Source organism: Mustelus asterias, chromosome 15, assembly GCF_964213995.1.
Source record: "Mustelus asterias chromosome 15, sMusAst1.hap1.1, whole genome shotgun sequence".
NCBI classification, from domain to species: Eukaryota; Metazoa; Chordata; class Chondrichthyes; order Carcharhiniformes; family Triakidae; genus Mustelus; species Mustelus asterias.
Genome location: NC_135815.1, coordinates 95190919 through 95212133, shown reverse-complemented (window position 1 = coordinate 95212133; position 21215 = coordinate 95190919). Strand labels below are relative to the sequence as shown.

Genomic DNA, 21215 nt, shown 5'->3' with positions numbered 1-21215 from the left:
TATTAGTGCCACAAGTAGGCTTACATTAACAGTGCAATGAAGTTACTGTGAAAATCCCCTAGTTGCCACACTGTTGGGTACACTGAGGGAGAATTTAGCATGGCCAATGCACCCTAACCAGCACGTCTTTCGGGTTGTGGGAGGAAATCGGAGCACCCGGAGGAAACCCACACAGACAAGGGGAGAACTTGCAGACTCCGCACAGACAGTGACCCAAGCTGGGAATCGAACCTGGGTCCCTGGTGTTGTGAGGCAGTGGGGCTAACCACTATGCCATGGTGCCCCGCCCTATACTACAGGAGAAGGTGCTGATTGGTTGGCAAGTTGCCTCTGATTGGCCGAGACACCCTGCCATGGAATATATATGTGGAATAATAGGCTCCCCACAGAAGCCCCTGAGTATAAGGAAATTAATCAAAGGTTACGGCCAAAAAGTGGGCATTGTGAGACTAAGAATAGCTGCTCTGTCAAAGAGCCAGCCAAAGGCACGATGGGCCAAATGGTTTCCTTCTGTGCTGTGCATTTCTATGATTCTATATTTAGCCCAAGTCTTGGCAACGAATCTTGCTACCATCTTGCTGGAGGAGGGATAGAGAAAAAGGGGGAGCTGGAGGGAGGGAGGGGGAGAGAGAGAGAGAGAAAGACAGAGAAAGACGGGGGAGAGCACAAGAGAGACACACACACACACACACACACACGCACTCACACACACGCACTCACACACACGCACTCACACACACGCACTCACACACACACAAAGAACAAGAGAGAAAATGAGAGAGAGGGCGCAAAAGAGAAAGTACGAGAGTGAGTGCAGGAGAGAGAGACACACACAGAGAGAACAAGAAAGAGAATGAGAGAGAGAATGCAAGAGAGACATACACACACAGAACAAGAGAGAGACAGAGAGAAAGAACAAGAGACAGAGAGAGAGAGACACACACAGAGCAAAGAGAGAGAGAGAGAAAATGAGAGCGTGCAACAGAGAGATAGCTCAAGAGAGTGAGACGCACACACAGAGCAAGAGACAGAGAGAATGAGAAAGTGCATAAGAGAAAGCACAAGAGAGAGAAATAGAGACACATACAGAGAATAAGAAAGAGACAGAGAAGAGAACGAGAGAGAGTGCAAGAGAGACACATATGAGAGAGAGAACGAGAGAGAGAGTGAGAGAGTGCAAGAGAGAAAGAGCAAGAGGGAGAGCCACACAAACACAGGACAAGAGAGAAAAGAGAGAAGAGAATGAGAGTGCGGGACACACACACGCACGCGAGAGAGAGAGACAGAAAATGAGAGAGAGAGAAAGTGCAAGAGAGAGAGAGTGCGTAGAGAGTAAAATCCTCATTTGATAGATGTGGGGTTTTGCATGCACTGAGTTGGCCTTGCCCCAAACATGTTTTACATCATTACACTCAGTGTAATTGATGACATCATCATAATTTCTGATTCTTTTGATAGCTGTGGGCTACTGCATCTGGTAAAAAAAATAAGGGCTTCAGTGGCTGCCTGCAGCAGACTAGATTCATTGGGCAGAACCATGTTTGGGTCCAATATGCTACATAAATCAGATCGATACCATAGTTCTCTGAATAATCCTGAGAATACTCTTACTGGCATCCTGAGGTCTGGCTCCGGGGTCAAACCGTGATGGTCCGCAAGATTTGTTGTGTAATGTCTTCAATGAGGCCATTGGGGTGGGCCTCTTGGAGTATGAGCTCCCTGATTGAGCTAATCTGTGCCCGCTGGGCACCGCAGGGACTGGGGTGCATTACTGACCCCATTACTCACATTTTAATTTGATGTTTTAAGTTTCCTTTCCGCTTTGTCTTTTGTTTCGGGCGGTTCCCCTCCTTTTAGGGGGCTGCCCCTTTTGAGTTGTCCTTAAGTTAGTTTGATTTTGTTTATTTGGTTCAAACAGAAGAGATGTCCCTGATTGAGCTACCCTAAGTTCAGTTGATTTTGTTTATTTGGTTAAACACAAAAATATATCTCTGATTGAGGTAACGGTTGCCTGCCCAATCAGGGAGCCTCACCTGTGTATATATTGAGGAGTGCCAGGACTATCGACATTCCGGATTCTGATTGTGTACCTGAAGCACTCTTAAGAGTGGAATAGAATTTGTAAATAAAGGGAATCTGGGACACCGGCCTCTGAGGAGTTACTTCATGTTTCAAATGTCTTTTGGAAAAACAGAATTCACCAACTGGCTTTACTTGTTGCTTCGTGGAGACAATGGTCTAGTGGTATTATCGCTAGACTATTAATGTTATGGGGACCCAGCTCCGAATCCCACCACGGCAATTGGTAAAATTTGAATTCTCATAGAATCCCTACAGTGCAGAGGGAGGCCATTCGGCCCATGGAGTCTGCACCGACCACAACCCTACCCAGCCCCTATCCCCATGGCCCCACATATTTATCCTAGCTAGTCCCCCTGATGCTAAGGGGCAATTTGGCATGGCCAATCAACCTAACCTGCACATCTGTGGACTGTGGGAGGAAACCAGAACACTAGGAGGAAACCCATGCAGACACGGGCAGAACGTGCCAACTCCACACAGACAGTGACCCGAGGCCAGAATTGAACCCGGGTCCATGCCGCTCTGAGGCAGCAGTGCTAACCACTGCGCCACCATGCCGAGAGAAAGAGAGCTCTCTGAATGTTGTTTTTCATAACCTGATAATACTGAACATCCACAAACAACTAACTCGTTACAAACTGCTACTTACGATAATGTATGTTGGACATTATTTTATTTACACTGTCTGTATCAGTGCTTATTATGATACTAATAGACCATTGTAGCATTAGAGCTCTCAAAATATATTTTATTTAGCAATGCAACATATAATTATATGCTTTCCAGTCGAGTATTCTATTTTTGTTTGAATACACCTCGGACACATTTCTATGTCTTCACATCGCGAGTGTTATCATACTTGAATACCATATAAGAATGTAGCAATTAAGAGTTACTCTCCCACTTGCTAATGAGAAATAAAGGAAAAAACTGCAACATGCCAACTCCTCAAAGCTCGCAATTACACTGAATGAGGCAGCAGGACATGTAAATAGCAATGTAGCACTATTCTCTTCTGCATACTCAGGAACAACCTTGTCACTAATGACTTAAGGTCTATGCGGCATTGGGAAAAAGAAATCGTGAAACATTAATAGAGCTGGTGTCAGGATCAAATTTAAGATGCTAAATGGCACAGTGGTTAGCACTGCTGCCTCACAGCGCCAGGGACCCGGGTTCGATTCCCAGCTTGGGTCACTGCCTGTGCGGAGTCTGCACGTTCTCCCCGTGTCTGCATGTCTGTTTCCTCCGGGTGCTCCGGTTTCCTCCCACAGTCTGAAAGACGTGCTGGTTAGCTACATTGGCCGTGCTCAATTCTCCCTTAGTTTAGGGGAAGCGACGGCCGAGTGGTATTATTGCTAGTCTATTATCACTAGTCTCAGAAACTCAGCTAATGTTCTGGGGACCCGGGTTCGAATCCCGCCACGACAAATGGTGGAATTTGAATTCAGTAAAAAAAATTCTGGAATTAATTATCTACTGGTGACCATGAAACCACTGTCGATTGTTGGAAAAACCCATCTGGTTCACTAATGTGCTTCAGTGACTGAAATCTGCCATCCCTACATGGTCTGGCCTACATGTGACTCCAGAGCCACAGCAATGCGGTTGACTCTCAACTGCCTTCCAAGGGCAACTAGGGATGGATAATAAATGCTGGCCAGCCAGCGACACCCATGTCCCACGAATGAATTTAAAAAACCTGAACAGGCGCCGGAGTGTGGCGACGAGGGGATTTTCACACTAACTTCATTGCATGTTAATGTAAGCCTACTTGTGACGTTAATAAATAAAGTTAAAACACAAAAAAACTCTCAACGCCACCCATAATGAGCGAGGGATGTTTCTGATGCAAGGGTCATCGACCTGAAACGTTAACCTTGCTTCTCTTTCCACGGATGCTGCCAGACCCGCTGACTATTTCCAGCACCTTTTTTTTCTGTTTTGATTTCAGATGCCTCGCGTCCACGGTGTTCTGCTTTTCAGGGGACGAACATGACTTGCGTGCCGACTGACGACACTGGAGTCACACGAAATCCAGCAGAGATTGTTCTGAAAACAAACCTACGGCGGAATTTAAAAAACCCACTTTATCTTCTATCTTTGGGAAAACAACACATCATTCGGAAGCAAGACCCCCCCTCCGAGGACTCTTAATTGTTCCGTCTGATTTACGCAAATGGCTGTCCGGCAGCATAACATTAGGTGGCACCCAGATATTGAAGGAAGATTAACCGTCCCGGCTATCTGTAAATCTTCGACAGATTGGATGCAAGAAAAAACTTTGTGAACTCTGAAGCACTGCAGCGAAACAGAGTGCGTGACTGTCATTCTGAGTCTGGCCATGTAAGGGCTAAGCATTACCGAGATAAAAGATAAAAAGGTATCACACGGAGTTCAAAATCTTTTGATCTATAATTTTGTATTTGTTTCATGTCTCTTCCGCCCCCCCCCCCCCCCCCCCCCCCCCGCCGTCTCCTCGTGAATGGGTTTCCTGTGTCTGCGCGCGGTGGTCAGGACTCTGCACATACTCCCAAAGGATACAATCAATGGGCCAGCATTGTTTCTGAGAGTGACCTGAGGGGACAGCTGAGTGCCTGGTCCCAGTGTCCACACTGCAAGCTGCCTATTTCAATGTGCAGCGTCGTGTGCTGTTTTAGCAGCAGTAGCTTGACAACGCTGCAGGCAGGACTGATTACAATCTGGGCGTACGTGAATCAAACTTTAGATCACTATCCTTCTGTAATTTACATCAACAGATTGAGCGCATCAATAGGGACATAGAATCCCGACAGTGCAGAAGGAGGCCACTCGGCCCATCGAGCCTGCACCAACACCAATCCCACCCAGGCCTATCCCCGTAACCCCAAGTATTTACCCTGCTAATCCCTCTACATTAAGGGGCAATTTACTATGGCCAATCCACCTAACCTATACATCCTGGGACACTAAGGGGCAATTTAACATGGCAAATCCACCTAACCCCCTATACATCTTTGGACGCTAATGGGCAATTTGCCATGGTCAATTCACCTAACCCAGACATCTTGGACACTAAGGGGTAATTTGCCATGGCTGAATCACCTAATCTATACATCTTTGGATACTAAGGGTGAATTTACCATGGCAAATCCACCTAACCTATATATCTTTGGACACTAAGGGGCAATTTACTATGGTCAATCCACTGAAACTATCCATCTTTAGACACTAAGGGGCAATTTAGTATGGCCAATCCACCTAACCTATACACCTTTAGACAATAAGGGGCAATTTGCAATGACCAATCCACCGAACCTGCACATCTTTGGACACTAAGGGGCAATTTAGCATGGCCAATCCACCTAACCTGCACATCTTTGGACACTAAGGGGCAATTTACCATGGCCAATCCACCTAACCTGCACATCTTTGGACACTCAGGGTCAATTTACCATGGCCAATCCACCTAACCAATACATATTTAGACACTAAGGCTCAATTTGCCATGGTCAATCCACCTAACCTATATATCTTTAGACACTAAGGGGCAATTCAGCATGGCCAATCAGCCTTACCCGCACATCTCTAGAATGTGGGGGGAAAACCGGAGCACCCGGAAGAAACCCACGCAGACACGGGGAGAACATGCAAACTCCACTCAGACAGTGGCCCGAGGCCAGGATTGAACCTGGATCCCTGGAGCTGTGAGGCAGCAGTGCTAACCACTGTGCCACCGTGCTGCCATGAAAATGGGTCACTTACTGGCCCGAGATTACACTGGATATCTACATATAGATCATAAAATCCCTCCAGTGTAGAAGGAGGCCATGATTGAAGTGTGTTAGATTATGACGGGTCTGAACAGGGCGAGTAGGGAGCAGCTGTTCTCCTTGGTTGAGGGATCAATCACAAGGGGGCGTAGATTTATGGTGAGGGGCAGGAGATTCAGAGGGGATGTGAGGAAATAAAAATCACTCAGAGGGGGCGAGAATCTGGAATGCACTGCCTGAGAAGGTAATGGAGACCGGAAACCTTATAGCCTTTAAAAAATATTTGGATAAGCACTTGAAACATCATAACATGCAAGGATATGGGACAAGTGCAGGAAAATTGGATTAGCGTGACTTTAGTGGCAGTTATTGTCAGTACAGACCCAATGGGCCGAAGGGCCTTTTCTGCAGTCTCTCACTCTACGAACTCCAACAGGAAATGCTTTCGGCTTTATAAAACTCAAAATGGTGATTGTATTTTACACTTTGGGACAATTTTTAAGAGAACTAACAGGAAAGCAATTAATTGCAAGCCTGTTCCATGATATTTTGTTAGCATAATGAGGACCTCAGTCAGCCTCACCTTGTCCCTCTAACTTAGCTCGAGAAAGAATCTGGCTCAAGTTAGTGGGAAAACCAGGAAATATAGCAGTGTTGTGAATTTGTACATTCTAATTCACTGAAGGCCATGACGGGACTTTGAAAGACTTAGGGGGGCAATCTAACCAAAAAAATTCTAAGTGCTGAATCTTTTGCAAGCTCGCACGCACAATCGTACAGCGCTTAGAAAAAGAAATGAGCAAAATGTGATTCTCGCCAGCAGGGGGAGTGGGCCGAGCCTTTAAAGGTATCTAAAGTTATCTAAAGGTATCTAGAGTCTAAAACTAGAGGGCATAGGTTTAACGTGAGAGGGAGGAGATACAAAAGGATCCAGAGGGATAAATTTTCCACACAGAGGGTGGTGAGTGTGTGGACCGAGCTGCCAGAGGTAGTAGTAGAGGAGGGTACAATTTTGACTTTCAAAAAGCGTTTAGACAGTTACATGGGTAAGATGGGTATAGAGGGATATGGGCCAAATGTGGGCAATTGGGACTAGCTTAGTGGTTAAAAGTAAAGGGGCAGCACGGACAAGTTGGGGCGAAGGGCCTGTTTCCATGCTGTAAACCTCTGCACTCTCTATCAGCACACCAACGCTCAATTATCAAGTCTGTCGCTCCTCCCCTGGGCATTTCCCAACAGAAAATTGCAGCTACTTTCTGTAGATGTTCACGGAATCATAGAACCCCTACATAGAATCCCTGCCTGGGTTTCCTCCGGGTGCTCCAGTTTCCTCCCACAGTCCGAAGATGTGTGCGTTAGGTTGACTGGCCATGCTAAATTGTCCCTTAGTGTCAGGAGAATTAGCAGGGTAAATATGTGGGGTTACGGGAATGGGGCCGGTACAGACTCGATGGGCCGAATAGCCTCCTTCTGCACTGTATGGATTGTGTGGATAGTATGATTCTATGAACAACAATTTGACCAAAGCTGAAGAAGCCATTAAGGATATTAAATCTATACCTTCCAACAGATCATCTGCAATTTGTTTTGTGAAGTATATGGAAGCTTGGTAACTTTGAGGTTACTACAGTAAGGTTCATTTTATGTTATTTCTCACAACTACGGGACATCTCCAAGTGCTTTTATAGCCCAGAAAGTACTTTTTGAACTGTTGTCACTGCTGTGAACACGACAGCCAACTCTGCGCACTGCATGCTCCCACAGCAAAGTGACAGTGATCAAGATCGTCTGTTTTCATGATGTTGATTGAGGGTCAGGACACAGGGCACAACATCCCTGGATATCCTCCGAAGTAACGCCACAGGGATCTTTCACAACCACCAGCAAAGGCAGATGGGGCCTCGTTCTTTTTGCCTCATTTGAAAGATGGCACCTCCAACCGTGCAGCACTCCCTCAACACTACGCTGGAGCTCCCCGGCTTTCATTTCTGTGCTGCAGTCCTGTGGTGGGACAGGGGGGGCGAGTGCGCTACCAACTGAGTCAAATGGGTGGCACGGTGGCAGAGTGGTTAGCACTGCTGTCCCGCAGGGCCAGGGAACCAGTTCGATTCCCAGCTTGGGTCTGTGAGGAGTCTGCACATTCTCCCCGTGTCTGCTTAGGTTCCCTACGGATGCTCCGGTTTCCTCCCACATTCCAAAGATGTGTAGGTCAGGTGGATTGGCCGTGCTAAATTGCCCCATAGTGTCCAAAGGTGTGCAGGTTAGATGGATTAGCCATGCTAAATTGCCCCTTAGCGTTAGGTGGATTGGCCATGCTAAGTTGCCCCTTAGCGTTAGGTGGATTGGCCATGCTAAGTTGCCCCTTAGCATTAGGTGGATTGGCCATGCTAAGTTGCCCCTTAGGCTGGAATTTTACCGACCCATCCGCACGGGAATCGGAGCAGGTGTTGGAATGAGTGAGGCCGAAAAATCCTGCCCTTAGTGTCCAAAGATGTGTAGGTTAGACACTGGCCGGTCTAAATTGCCCCTCAGTGTCTCAGGTGTAGGCTCGGAGAATTAGCAAGGTAAATGCGTGGGGTTACAGGGACAGGGCCTGGGTAAGATGCTCTTTCAGACAATCAGTGCAGACCCGATGGGCCAAATGGTCTTTTCTGCACTGTAGAGAATCTATGACCCACAGCTGACACAAGTGACTCAAAAGACTGACTGAAGGTGCCGCTCCCCTACGTACTTGTGCGTCTCTTTATTGTGTTTCCATCTTGGTCTCTTCCTGCACCCCCTCCCCATGTCTCACCTAAATGTGCAGCATCCTTTTTTGTGTGAAGATGACTTGGTACAATGTGACACTTGACCCTGAACCTATTCTCCTCTACCGCTCACTGACAGCTTCCTGCAGGAGTCTCTGGACGATAATCAAAAGCAGGACCCTGGCTAACTGTTCTTCCCTTCCATCCCTGGGTCACTGGTGATACGGGATTGTAAAGGTTTCTGGCTTCGGTCAGAAGGAAGGAGCTATTGGGTCAAACGAGATTCCATGTGGGATAAACAGCCTGACAACACAGCACAGAGAGGTGAAGAAGAGTGACAGAGAAAGTAGAGTTGGGTGTCCTCAACATACATTAGGGCAGCACGGTGGCACAGTGGTTAGCACTGCTGCCTCACAGCGCCAGGGACCCAGGTTCAATTCCTGACTTGGGTCACTGTCTGTGTGGAGTTTGCAGGGTCTCCCCGTGTCTGCGTGGGTTTCCTTCGGTTTCCTCAAAAGACGTGCGGGTTAGATGCATTAGCCATGCTTAATTGGCCCTAGTATCAGGGGGTCAGCAAGGTAAATGAGGGTTACAGGGATATGGCCTGGGTGAGACTGTGGTCAGTGCAGACTCGATGGGACAAACAGCCTCCTGCTGTACTGTAGGGATTCTATGACTCTATGACCTGACCCCGTGTCTGTGGATGTCGAAGGGTCGATGAGGGAAAGGAAGGCTGGAGGGGGCAAAGGGGGATCCGTGGGGGGGCTCCAGGGATGACAGCATTGGGGTGTGAGGAGAAACTATTGCTCGAGACACTGTGACTACAATTAAGTTTTAAAGTTTATTTATTAGTCAAAAATAGGCTTACGTTGACACTGCAATGAGTAAAAATCCTCTAGTCGCCACACTCGGTCGCCTGCTCGGGTACACTGAGGGAGAATTTAGCACGGCCAATACAACTAACCAGCACGTCTTTCCGACTGTGGGAGGAAACTGGAGCTTAAATTGATAGGAGTGTGAGCAAGTGAGGGCCACCTCACTGAGGTGGTCATTGGAAGGGAGATGTTGGAGGGGGGTCATTGGGGTCACAGAATTGTTATGTCGTTGGCGGTGACCATTTGGCCCGTTGTGTCTGCACCGGCTCTCCAAACGAGCATCATGGCTTAGTGCCATTCTCCTGCCTTTTCCCCGTACCCCTGCACATTGCTTCTGTTCAAATAATCACCCAATGCCTTCTTGAATGTCTCCATTGAACTTGCCTCCATCACACTTCCAGGCAGCGCAATCCAGACCCCTACCGCTCGCTGTGTGAAGAAGTTTTTTTCTCTCATCAACTTTGCTTCATTTGCAAATCACTTTAAATCTGTGCCCTCTCGTTCTCGATCCTTTTACGAGCGGGAACAGTTTCTCCGTCTCTACTCTGTCCAGTCCCCTCATGGTTTTGAACGTCTTTCAAATCTCCTCTCAACCTTCTTCTCCCATAGAGTCATGGAGGTTTACAGCATGGAAACAGGCCCTTCGGCCCAACTTGTCCATGCCGCCTTGTCCAAGGAGAACAGTCCAAACCTCTCCAATCTATCCTCAGAACTGGAGTTTCTCATCCCTGGAACCATTCTTGTAAATCCCTTCTGCACTCTCTCCAATGCATTCACATCACAGAATCCTACAGTGCAGAAGGAGGCCATTCAGCCCATCGAATCTACACCGCCCACAATCCTACCGAGGCCCTATCCTCGTAACCCCATACGTTTACCCTAGCTAGTCCCCCTGACATTAAGGGACAATTCAGCACGGCCAATGCACCTAACCCGCATATCTTTGGAATGTGGGAGGAAACCAGAGCACCCGGAGGAAACCCACACAGACACGGTGAGAACGTGCAGACTCCGCACAGACAGTGACCCAAGTCGGAAATCGAACCCAGGTCCCTGGCGCTGTGAGGCAGCAATGCCAACCACTGTGCCGCCCACATCCTTCCTATCATCACCAATACTGAAGGGTACGAGGGACCCGCACGGGCACCAGGGACGCTGCCACTGGGATCGTCATTGCCAGCTCTTGGTTGGGCTCAACTTGCAAATCCAGCCAGGGTTCCTGGCAAGTAGTCTCCCAACACCAGGTTAAAGTCCATCAGGTTTATTTGGTATCACGAGCTTTCGGAGCGCTGCCCCTTCATCAGGTGAGTGCTACCAAATAAACCTGATGGGACTTCAACCTGGTGCTGTGGGGCTTCTTACTGTGCCCACCCCAGTCCAACGCCAGCATCTCCACCTCAGGGTTCCTAAAGCTGAGTCCCCTCTGTCTCTCTCTCTCTCTCTCTCTCTCTCTCGAGGGTGAACGGGAAGGTGAAGTCAGGACAACCACCCCTCCTCTGAAATAAACACCCAACTGGAAGTGACGAGTCCTTGAACTGAAGTGCAGTAACAGCCACAGCATGGAGACATGCTAAGCTTTCACTTGGCAGCCTTCCATCCCCATAGCTGCTCAGACAGCGAACCCGAGATCAGCTGTTAACTGCTCAGTCTGTGCGCCGGGAGTTCTGATCACTGTGAAAACAAAAAAGAACCCAATACTTAGCTGTGCGCAAATACATCGGAATCGCTGACTACTCACGAAGACGTGGGTCCTTTATATCCCCCACTACTACAGCTCACATCAGTTGTGACGCGCAGGCACAAGCAAAAACAACTGGAAGTCTAAAACAAAATTGGGCAAACTGAAATAACTCATCCTAACGCACAATGCAACTGCACCAGATTGAGAGTTTTGCCACAGTTCTCTGTTTCGGCTGACAACAAGTCTGACCTTTCTTTATGAATAAACAGCTCACAGATGTTGCAGCACTTGTCTGACATCACTCGTTGCCTCGGTAACCGGCTTAGAAGTGACTGATGGTCTTCAATATGCAGCCCGTCCAATCACACCCCGAGGAACCGGGGGGATGGGGGGGGGACCCTGCGATGAAACCTCTCGATTCCTCTTCACTCCCTCAAGTGGTAATTCCCCCCCATCCCCACCCGCCGACTGCCCACTCCTTCGAGAGGAAGGAGGCTGCCTCTCAGCCGTGCTATTTTGACCACAAATTCTATCGTGCTGCCAAAAAGGATCACAAGGTGAAAGCAATAACATCCACTGTTCTCTCTTCAGGAGCAAAAAAAAAATGCTCTCGAAAATTCTCGAGACATGCGATACAGACACAACATTCATCCGGATAAATGAAATTCTGGGAATTCTGCAGTGGCGTGACTGGAAGGGAATGGAAAAGAAAAGAAATAGACAAGTTAAAATCCTAGGCGTCGACCTCGGGTGTGAACTGGAAAAGGGATGGTGTGGAAAATCCCTCACCGGACTGAAGAATATTAAAGGGAATGGCGAGAAACACACACGCACACACACACACACACGCAACGTGCACACACACAATGCACACACACACAAACGCACACACACAACACACACACAATGCACACACACACAACACACACACAACGCACACACACAACGCACACACAAAACGCGCATACACACACACACAACGCACACACACACAACGCACACACACAACGCGCACACACACACACAATGCACACACACACACAACGCACACACACACACAACGCACACACACACACAACGCACACACACACAATGCACACACACACACAACGCACACACACAACGCACACACAAAAGACACACACAAAATAATTAGCAAAACTAAACAGAATCAGGTATCAGTGTTCCTCTCACCGAGAGGCACTTGATCAGTTTGTGAAATTTGTTCTGCTTCACAGGTTCAGATTTCCCAGAAGTACAAAATAAAAAGCTTCTGCCTGCCCCTCGCCAGGCCCAGGATCAAGTTATGAGGTGGGAGCGCCAAGCAGCGGGCTGCAAACAATCGCAGGGAAGTTCCGCTCGATGCATAAGGCCATGTGATCACTGAATATCCTGACATCAATCATGTCTTTTCACCAAAATCCCCCCCGTAAGGACTTGCATGGTGCACGTTCTCCCCGTGTCTGCGTGGGTTTCCTCCGGGTGCTCCGGTTTCCTCCCATAGTCTAAAAAAGTGCGGGTTAGGTGGATTGGCCATGCTCAATTGCCCCTTAGTGTCAGGGGGACGAGCTAAGGGTATATATGTGGGGGTTATGGGGATAGGGCCTGGGTCGGATTGTGGTCAGTGCAGACTAGATGGGCCGAATGGCCTCCTTCTGCATTGTAGGGATTCTATGATTCTGGCAATGAATACGCAGAATATGAAGCATCGCGTCGTACAGAGTGTCACAGTTACTGGTAAACTGTAGCTGAAGGCAACTTTCCACTTATACTGAGGGAGGAAGCCTGGGTTTGGTATTGGCCGAAGGGCATGAATTGAAGGGCAATACAGCTTTAACCAGAGTTCCATGTCTATGGTGATGGATTGGGTTGCACGGTGGCAGAGTGGTTAGCACTGCTGCCTCACAGCGCCAGGGACCCAGGTTCGATTCCCGGTTTGGGTCACTGGGCGGAGCCTGCACGTTCTCCCCGTGTCTGCGTGGGTTTCCTCCGGCTGCTCCGGTTTCCTCCCACAGTCTGAAAGACATGTTGGCTAGGGTGCATTGGGCCTTGCTAAATTCTCCCTCAGTGTACCCGAACAGGCGCCGGAGTGTGGCGACGCGGGGATTTTCACAGTAACTTCACTGCAGTGTTAATGTAAGCCGACTTGTGACACTAAAAAATAAATTTTAAAACTGGATTGGAGAGAGCCAGTCTTCCATCCAAGGAAACACTCTCCAAGCTGCCCCACTTCCAACTGTTGGAACTATCACACGTCCAGAGGGCGAGGTGTTCTCTACTCACCTGATGAAGGAGCAGCGCTCCAAAAGCTCGTGATTCCAAATAAACCTGTTGGACTTTAACCTGGCGTTGTGAGGCTTCTTACTAAATGTCTGCTGCCTCCGTAGTCAGGACGCAAACCCTTAAGCTGTTCAGGGTCAAAGGCCAATTAAGGATCAATGTTCTTTGGGAAACGAAAGAGAAGAAACGGGATAAGGAGAGTTTCTTTATTGTAGAGTCTTCATAATATCGGCACGGAAACCAATCTCTGCGGCAAACTGGGGAATCCGGTAACCAAACCAGAACCCCACTGACCCGCCGGCCTGGGGGGGGGTGACAAGCAGATAGCCGTGCAAGCCAATATCCCAGTCCTGAAAGCTCATTGACTGTCCAGAGATGTGTGGGTTAGGTTGATTGGCCATGGTAAATTGACCCTAGTGTCAGGGGGATTAGCAGGGTAAATATATGGGGTTACAGAGATAGGGCCTGGGTGGGATTGTGGTCGGTGCAGACTCGATGGGCCGAATGGCCTCATTCTGCACTGCAGGGATTCTACGGACTGAGCGGTTTCACTGGTTAAAATCCAGTCCTGTCCTTGCGCACATGTACGGGTCCCTAACTTTAGTTCATTTAGCGTCACAAGTAGGCTTACATTAACACAGCAATTAAGTTACTGTGAAAATCCCCTAGTTGTCACACTCCGGCGCCTGCTTGGGTACACTGAGGGACAATTTAGCATGGCCAATGTTCGGAATGGGTTAACAGACCTTCCAATTAAATCCTAACTTGATGTCAATTATTCAATAGAAATCACTGATATATAAAGGGGCCACAGGTGGCATTATTTTTGTTGGTGGAGAATTGTGCGTGAAGTTGGATCAAAGAAATAAAGGTATTTTATGAAGGAGCAGGACTCGTGTTTCCTCTACTCTTCAACAACCGAGAGGCTCAAACAACCAATGCACCCAACCAGCACGTCTGTCTGACTGTGGGAGGAAACCGGAGCACCCGGAGGAAACCCACGCAGACACGGGGAGAACGTGCAGACTGCGCACAGACAGTGACCCAAGCCGGGAATCGATCCTGGGTCCCTGGCGCTGTGAGGCAGCAGCGCTAACCACCGTGTCGTCCCTAAGCCTTGAGCATTGGCCTCAGTAATAGTCCAGGCTGGCACAACAGGACAACACTGAGCGAGTGCTGCACTGTCAGAGGTGCCATCTTCCGGATGAGACATTAAACTTGTACCCGGTCTGCTTTCTCCGTAAATGCACAAGAGAAAATACCACTATTCGAAACAGAGCAGAGGATTTATCCCTGGTATATTCTGACTATCCCTGAACTAAATCACTGAGGTAGATTATCTGGTTATTCCGACATTGTGGGAGCTTGCTGTGCACAGGTCGGCTACAGAGTTTGCTACATTACAACAGTGAGTGAAATTCATGGGCTGCAAACACATTGGAATGTCTCGAGGTTTTGAAAGGCCCACCACAAACATTCACTCCCTCCATCACCGGCACACTGTGGCAGCCGTGTGTACCATCTACAAGATGCACTGCAGAAACTCACCAAGACTCCTTGGACAGCACCTTCCAAACCCACCACCGCTGAGATCTAGAAGGACAAGGGCAGCAGATACATGAGAACACCACCACCTGCACGTTCCCCTCCAAGCCACTTGCCATCCTGACTTGGAAATATATCGCCGTTCCTTCACTGTCGCTGGGTCAAAATCCTGGAATTCCCTCCCTAACAGCACCGTGGGTGTACCTACACCACACGGACTGCAGAGGGTTCAAGATGGCGGCTCACCACAACCTTCTCAAGGGTAGTTAGGAATGGGCAATAAATGCTGGCCAGCCAGTGAAGTCCACATCAAGAAATGGATTCAAATGTAACTTGCGTCTTCAGTCGAGCAAAGCACCCTGGAGTGCCATGAGCTGTGTTTAACCCACCTGCTCTGTATTGCACAATGTGAACTGTCAACCTTGCAATGGATTTTGCTGTTAGTAAAATATATTTGTCAGGAAAAATAAGCAAGAGGAGAAAGACAACCTTGAGCGCACATGAAGAGCAAGCAAGCACTGCCAAGCGTGGGCAAGCACTGCCAAGCGTGGGCAAGCACTGCCAAGCGTGGGCAAGCACTGCCAAGCGTGGGCAAGCACTGCCAAGCGTGGGCACACAGACAGGAGAAATAGCTGATGATACCAAGAGGTAGTTCCAGGTGTGGGCGGCACGGTGGCACAGTGGTTAGCACTGCTGCCTCACAGCATCAGGGACCCGGGTTTGATTCCCGGCTCGGGTCACTGTCTGTGTGGAGTCTGCACGTTCTCCCCGTGTCTGCGTGGGTTTCCTCCGGGTGCTCCGGTTTCCTCCCACAGTCCAAAGACGTGCTGGTTAGGGTGCATTGGCCGTGCTAAATTCTCCCTCAGAGTACCCGAACAGGCACCGGAGTGTGGCGACTAGGGGATTTTCACAGTAATTTCATTGCAGTGTTAATGTAAGCCTACTTGTGACTAATAAATAAACCTTAAACTTTACGTGAACCACCAAGTAACAGGGAGAATGAAGCGAGAGGGAAAGAGAGAATGTGTGAGTGTGAGAGAGAGAGAGAGATGTGAGGGTATATGAGTGCGAGAGTGAGAGCGTCAAAGAGAGAGAATGTGAGAGTGCATGACAGAGAGAGAATGAGTGTAAGAGAGAGTGTTTAATTTAATTATTTATTTGTCACAAGTAAGGCTTGCATTAACACTGCAGTGAAGTCACTATAAAATTCCCCTAGTCACCACAATTGGCGCCTGTTCAGGACAATGCACCCTAACCAGCACGTCTTTCAGAATGTGGGAGGAAACCGGAGCACCTGGAAGAAACCCACACAGACACAGGGAGAACGTGCAGACTCCGCACAAACAGTGACCCAAGCCAGGGATCGAACCTGGGTCCCTGGCACTGGGAAGCAGCAGCGCTAACCACTGTGCTAAGTGTGTGAGAGTGTGAGAGAGAGAATGTCACAGTGTGTGTGAGTAAGGGAAAGAGAGCAAGAGAGAAAGAGAAAAGAAAATAGGGTAGGAAAGAGAGGCAGGAAGACAGGAGAGAGAAAGACAGGGGAGAGATAAAAATGGGGAAGAGAAAAGGGTAGGGAAGAAAGACAAACGGAGGAAAAAGAGCAACAGGGAAAGAGAGACTGCTTCACAAAGTACTTTTCTCGTCCTGGTATTTAACAGTCTATTGTCTCTGAACGCTGGTCTTACCCTTTTTCTCATTCGCTGCCTAAATCTCCCATTGAATCATCTCTCCTTTCTCCGGTTCTCCTTTCCCACACTCCTGAGATATTAAATGATGCTGTGTTTGCCAACATGGTACAGGCCAATTTACACTGTCATGCTGACAATAATAAAGCTTTTAAGGTGGGTAAGAGAGAAAGTTTTCTCATGACGGATATCCACCCACTGCGAACACAAAACATTACTTTAGCTCAACAATCTAGGATTTCAAATTGTGCGTTATTGCTTTCCTCAAAGGCTGTAACCATCTACAATCACACGCCTGATTGTCGGGGCTGCTGGATACTGCGGGCATGTTTGTTTTAGATTAGCATTATTGCAAAGAGAGCTTCTCGTTTCAAGAACTGAAATTGTCTTCGCTGGCAACTTCCTGGCATTTTCATGTCCCATTCTGTGGCAGCGGGAACAAAGGCAGCTTGCTGCCACCTATGAGAGCGGGCACCATCACAGAATATTAATGAGTCCAGCACGATCGCTTAATTTTAAAATTGTTGAATTGAAGAGTTTCATCAGAGCTTTTAATCACCTCTTTGACTCATCCGTTGAAAGTGCAAAAATAGTCATAATTCGCCATAATTGGCAAAGGGCCTTCAACGAGACTGAAAACGCAATTTTAACTCGGCATTTGAGTGATGTGCAAATTGACACTGGCCCAAATTAACCTTCACTAAAACTAAATGCTTTCTGAGAGTTCGAATAGAGGCGTCGACTATTTTCTGAACATTTTCTAAATTTGGGGGCGGCACAGCGGTTAGCACTGCTGCCTCACAGCGCCAGGGACCCGGCTTCGATTCCCGGCTTGGGTCACTGTCTGTGTGGAGTTTGCACATTCTCCTCGTGTCTGGATAAAAGCAAATTACTGCGGATGCTGGCATCTGAAAGCAAAAGAGAAAACGCTGGAAAATCTCAGCAGGTCTGGCAGCATCTGTAAGGAGAGAAAAAAGCTGACGTTTTGAGTCCAGACGACCCTTTGTCAAAGCATGACAAGCCAGACCTGCTGAGATTTTCCAGCATTTTCTTTTTTGCTCCCCGTGGCTGTGTGGGTTTCCTCCCACTGTCCGAAAGACATGCTGGTTAGGGTGCATTGGCTGTGCTAAGTTGCCCCTTAATGTCAGGGGGACTAGGGTAAATGTACGGGGTTATGGATGGGATTGTGGTCGATGCAAACCTGATGGGCCGAATGGCCTCCTTCTGCACTGTAGGGATTCTATGATTCTAAATGGGGAAAGGCTTCGGAAATCAGAAGCACAAAGGGACTTGGGAGTCCTGGTTCAGGACTCTCTTAAGGTTAACATGCAGGTTCAGTTGGCAGTTAAGAAGGCAAATTCAATGTTAGTGTTCATTTCTAGAGGGCTAGAATACAAGAGCAGGGATGTACTGTTAAGGCTGTATTAGGCTCTGGTCAGACCCCATTTGGAGTATTGCGAGCAGTTTTGAGCCCCATACCCAAGGAAGGATGTGCTGGCCTTGGACGGGGTCCAGAGGAGTTCACAAGAATGATCCCAGGAATGAAGGGTTTGTCATATGAGGAGCGGTTGAGGACTCTGGGTCTACACTCGATGGAGTTTAGAAGGATGAGGGGGAATCTAATTGAAACTTACAGAATCATAGAAATCATAGAAACCCTACAGCACAGAAAGAGGCCATTCAGCCCATCGAGTCTGCGCCGATCAAAATCCCACCCAGGCCCTACCCCCACATCCCTACATATTTACCCACTAATCCCTCTAACCTACACATCTCAGGACATTAAAGGGCAATTTTAGCATAGCCAATTAACCTAACCCGCACATCTTTGGACTATTGAGTATTATTATTATATATTATATATTGAGTATTATATATTGGAATATTGAGAAGCCTGGATGGAGTGGACGTGGAGAGGATGTTTCCACTAGTGGGAGAGACTAGAACTCGAGGGCACAATCTCAGAGTGAAGGGACGCTCCTTTAAAATTGAGATGAGGAGGAATTTCTTCAGCCAGAGGATGGTGAATCTGTGGAACTCATTGTCACAGACGGCTGTGGAGGCCGGGTCATTGAGTGTCTTTTAGACAGAGATGGATAGGTTTCTTGGTCAATAAGGGGATCAAGGGTTACGGAGAGAAGGCAGGAAAATGGGGATGAGAATCATGTCAGCCATGATTGAATGGCGGAGCGGACTCGATGGGCCGAATGGCCTAATTCTGCTCCTATATCTTAAATTCTCTGTCCACGGCGGCAGCAGCAGCGGCGGGAGGGGTGTGGACTGTCAGAGCATTCTACTGTCTAGCTGACAGTCATGAGAGATGCAGGTTGCGGGGGGGCGGGGGGGGGCAGCACTGATATTCTTGCGGGGGGGGGGGGCGGCAGCACTGATATTCTTGCAAAGTGGCTGCACACTGACAGTGTATTCATCAGAGCTCAGTTTTGCCAGGGGGCTCATGTGGTCCATCTCGAGGAGTCCCATTTACCAAAGGCAGTACACTGCAGTCAACCGAGCACAGGAACACCACCCCCGGGCCCCACAGGACATCCCGAACTTAGACATGAGGATAGTCTCAAAGCTAACCTCAGAGTTAAAACAACACAGAACAGAGAACAGAACAGTACAGCACAGGAACAGGCTCTTTGGCCCACAATGTTGTGCTGAACATGACACTAAATTAAACTAATCCCTTCTGCCTGCCCTTGGTCCATATCCCTCTATCCCTTACATATTCATGTGCTTATCTAAAAGCCCCTTAAACACCCCTATCGTATCTGCCTCCACCGCCACCCCTGGCAGCGTGTTCCAGATACCTACCACTCCCGGTGTAAAAAACTTGCCCCTCACATCTCCTTTGAACTTTCCCCCTCTCGCCTTAAGTGCGTGCCCCCTCTATTAGACATTTTTCTTTATTCATTCATGGTACATGGGCATCACTGGCTGGCCAGCATTTATTGCCCATCCCCAGTTGCCCTTGAGAAGGTGGTGGTGAGCTGCCTTCTTGAATCGCTGCAGTCCACGTGCTGTGGGTTGACCCACAATGCCATTAGGGAGGGAATTCCAGGAATTTGACCCAGCGACTGCGAAGGAATGGTGATATATTTCCAAGTCAGGATGGTGAGTGGCTTGGAGGGGAACTTGCAGGTGGTGGTGTTCCCATGTATCTGCTGCCCTTGTCCTTCTAGATGGAAGTGGATTTGGAAGGTGCTGGCTAAGGATCTTTGGTGAATTTCAACTCTGGGAAAAGAAGTTTGACTGCCAACCCTCTCCTACGTTTATAGACTTCGAAAAGGTCTCCCCTCAGCCTCCGCTGTTCCAGAGAAAACATCCCAATTTATCCAGCCTCGCCTTATAGTTCATACCCTCTAATCCAGGCAGCATCCTGGTAAACCTCTTCTGCACCCTCTCCAAAGCCTCCACATCCTCGCTGTCATGTGGCAACCAGAAATGAACTCAATACTCTTAAGTGCGGCCTAACAAAAGTTTTATAAAGCTGCAACCTTGGACTGGAGAGAAAAAGGAGATATCTCTGTCTGCAAACAATTTGACATTTGAGGAGAACAGAGGCAGGTGCCCTCAGGACAAGCAAGAGCAATACAAAGCCAACTCTTCCACCCATCTCTCCAGCACCAACTCAATTTGCAATTGGCTATGCAAATCAAGACTTGGCCTAATGCCACAGAAGATGACATCAACCTCGACTGCAAACCGGTCTTTACTTTTTGACTGAAGTCTCCCACGTTAAAGCAACAAGAAAATCTATCCTGATCATGAACAAGGAATTCTGCATTTCAGTGTTCCTTAGCAACTGCTATCTCTTACAAGGATCTCGTTAAATAAAAACAGTTGCTTACCAAACAATGACTATGTGTCTGGGTGAGTGTCCTAGTTTGGCAAATGCGTCATCGGCTGCTTTCTTCTGTAAGAGAATAAAATTTTTTTTAAAAAAAGGTTTGTTGACCGTCTCCGATGTAAGAGGTTTAAAAAGCCATGTGTGCCGTTGCAAATCTTGCATCCAGCAGCCTAGAATAGCACCAAAAATCTCTCCACAGCATCACACTTACAAAGTGTCAAGTGACATTCAAGCAATGAAATAAATTAATTTTAACACAACAGAAGTAATTCCAAAGTACTTCAGTGAGTGTGAGGCAACATGGAATGTCCTGAGGATGTGGAAGATGCAAAATAAATGCAAACTCTTCATTGCTTTCTTTACATCGAATCCTACAGTGCAGAAGGAGGCCAATCGGCCCATTGAGTCGGCACCGACCACAATCCCACCCAGGCCCCATTCCCGTAACCCCAACTATTTATCCTGCTAATCCCCCTGACACTAAGGAGCAATTTAGCAGGGCCAATCCACCTAACCTGCACATCTTTGGACTGTATCCCGACACATAAGGCAATTGTGATTGGCTCCAACGACACTGTTCAAGAACACAAACAACATCAATTAAACCTGGTCCAGATTAGAGCAACTTGTTTTGTAAACCAGGTAGATAGAAAAAGCTATTAATCAGCTCCCGATAGTCAAAGCTTCACAATCAAATCACATAAATAAGATGAAT

At 48.0% G+C, this 21215-nt stretch overlaps 1 protein-coding gene across 5 annotated transcripts in view; it reads right to left on the bottom strand.

The window, feature by feature from the left end:
* plcb4a (phospholipase C, beta 4a) overlaps positions 1-21215 on the bottom strand; it is a 510936-nt gene that overhangs the window by 332196 nt on the left and 157525 nt on the right. For 3 of the 5 annotated variants that reach the window (XM_078230348.1, XM_078230347.1, XM_078230346.1), the window contains one exon: positions 20502-20566. The gene's annotated coding sequence lies outside the window, so the exon portion shown is untranslated. The remainder of the gene's footprint in view (positions 1-20501; positions 20567-21215) is intronic. The other 2 variants (XM_078230349.1, XM_078230351.1) reach the window with 1 other exon arrangement.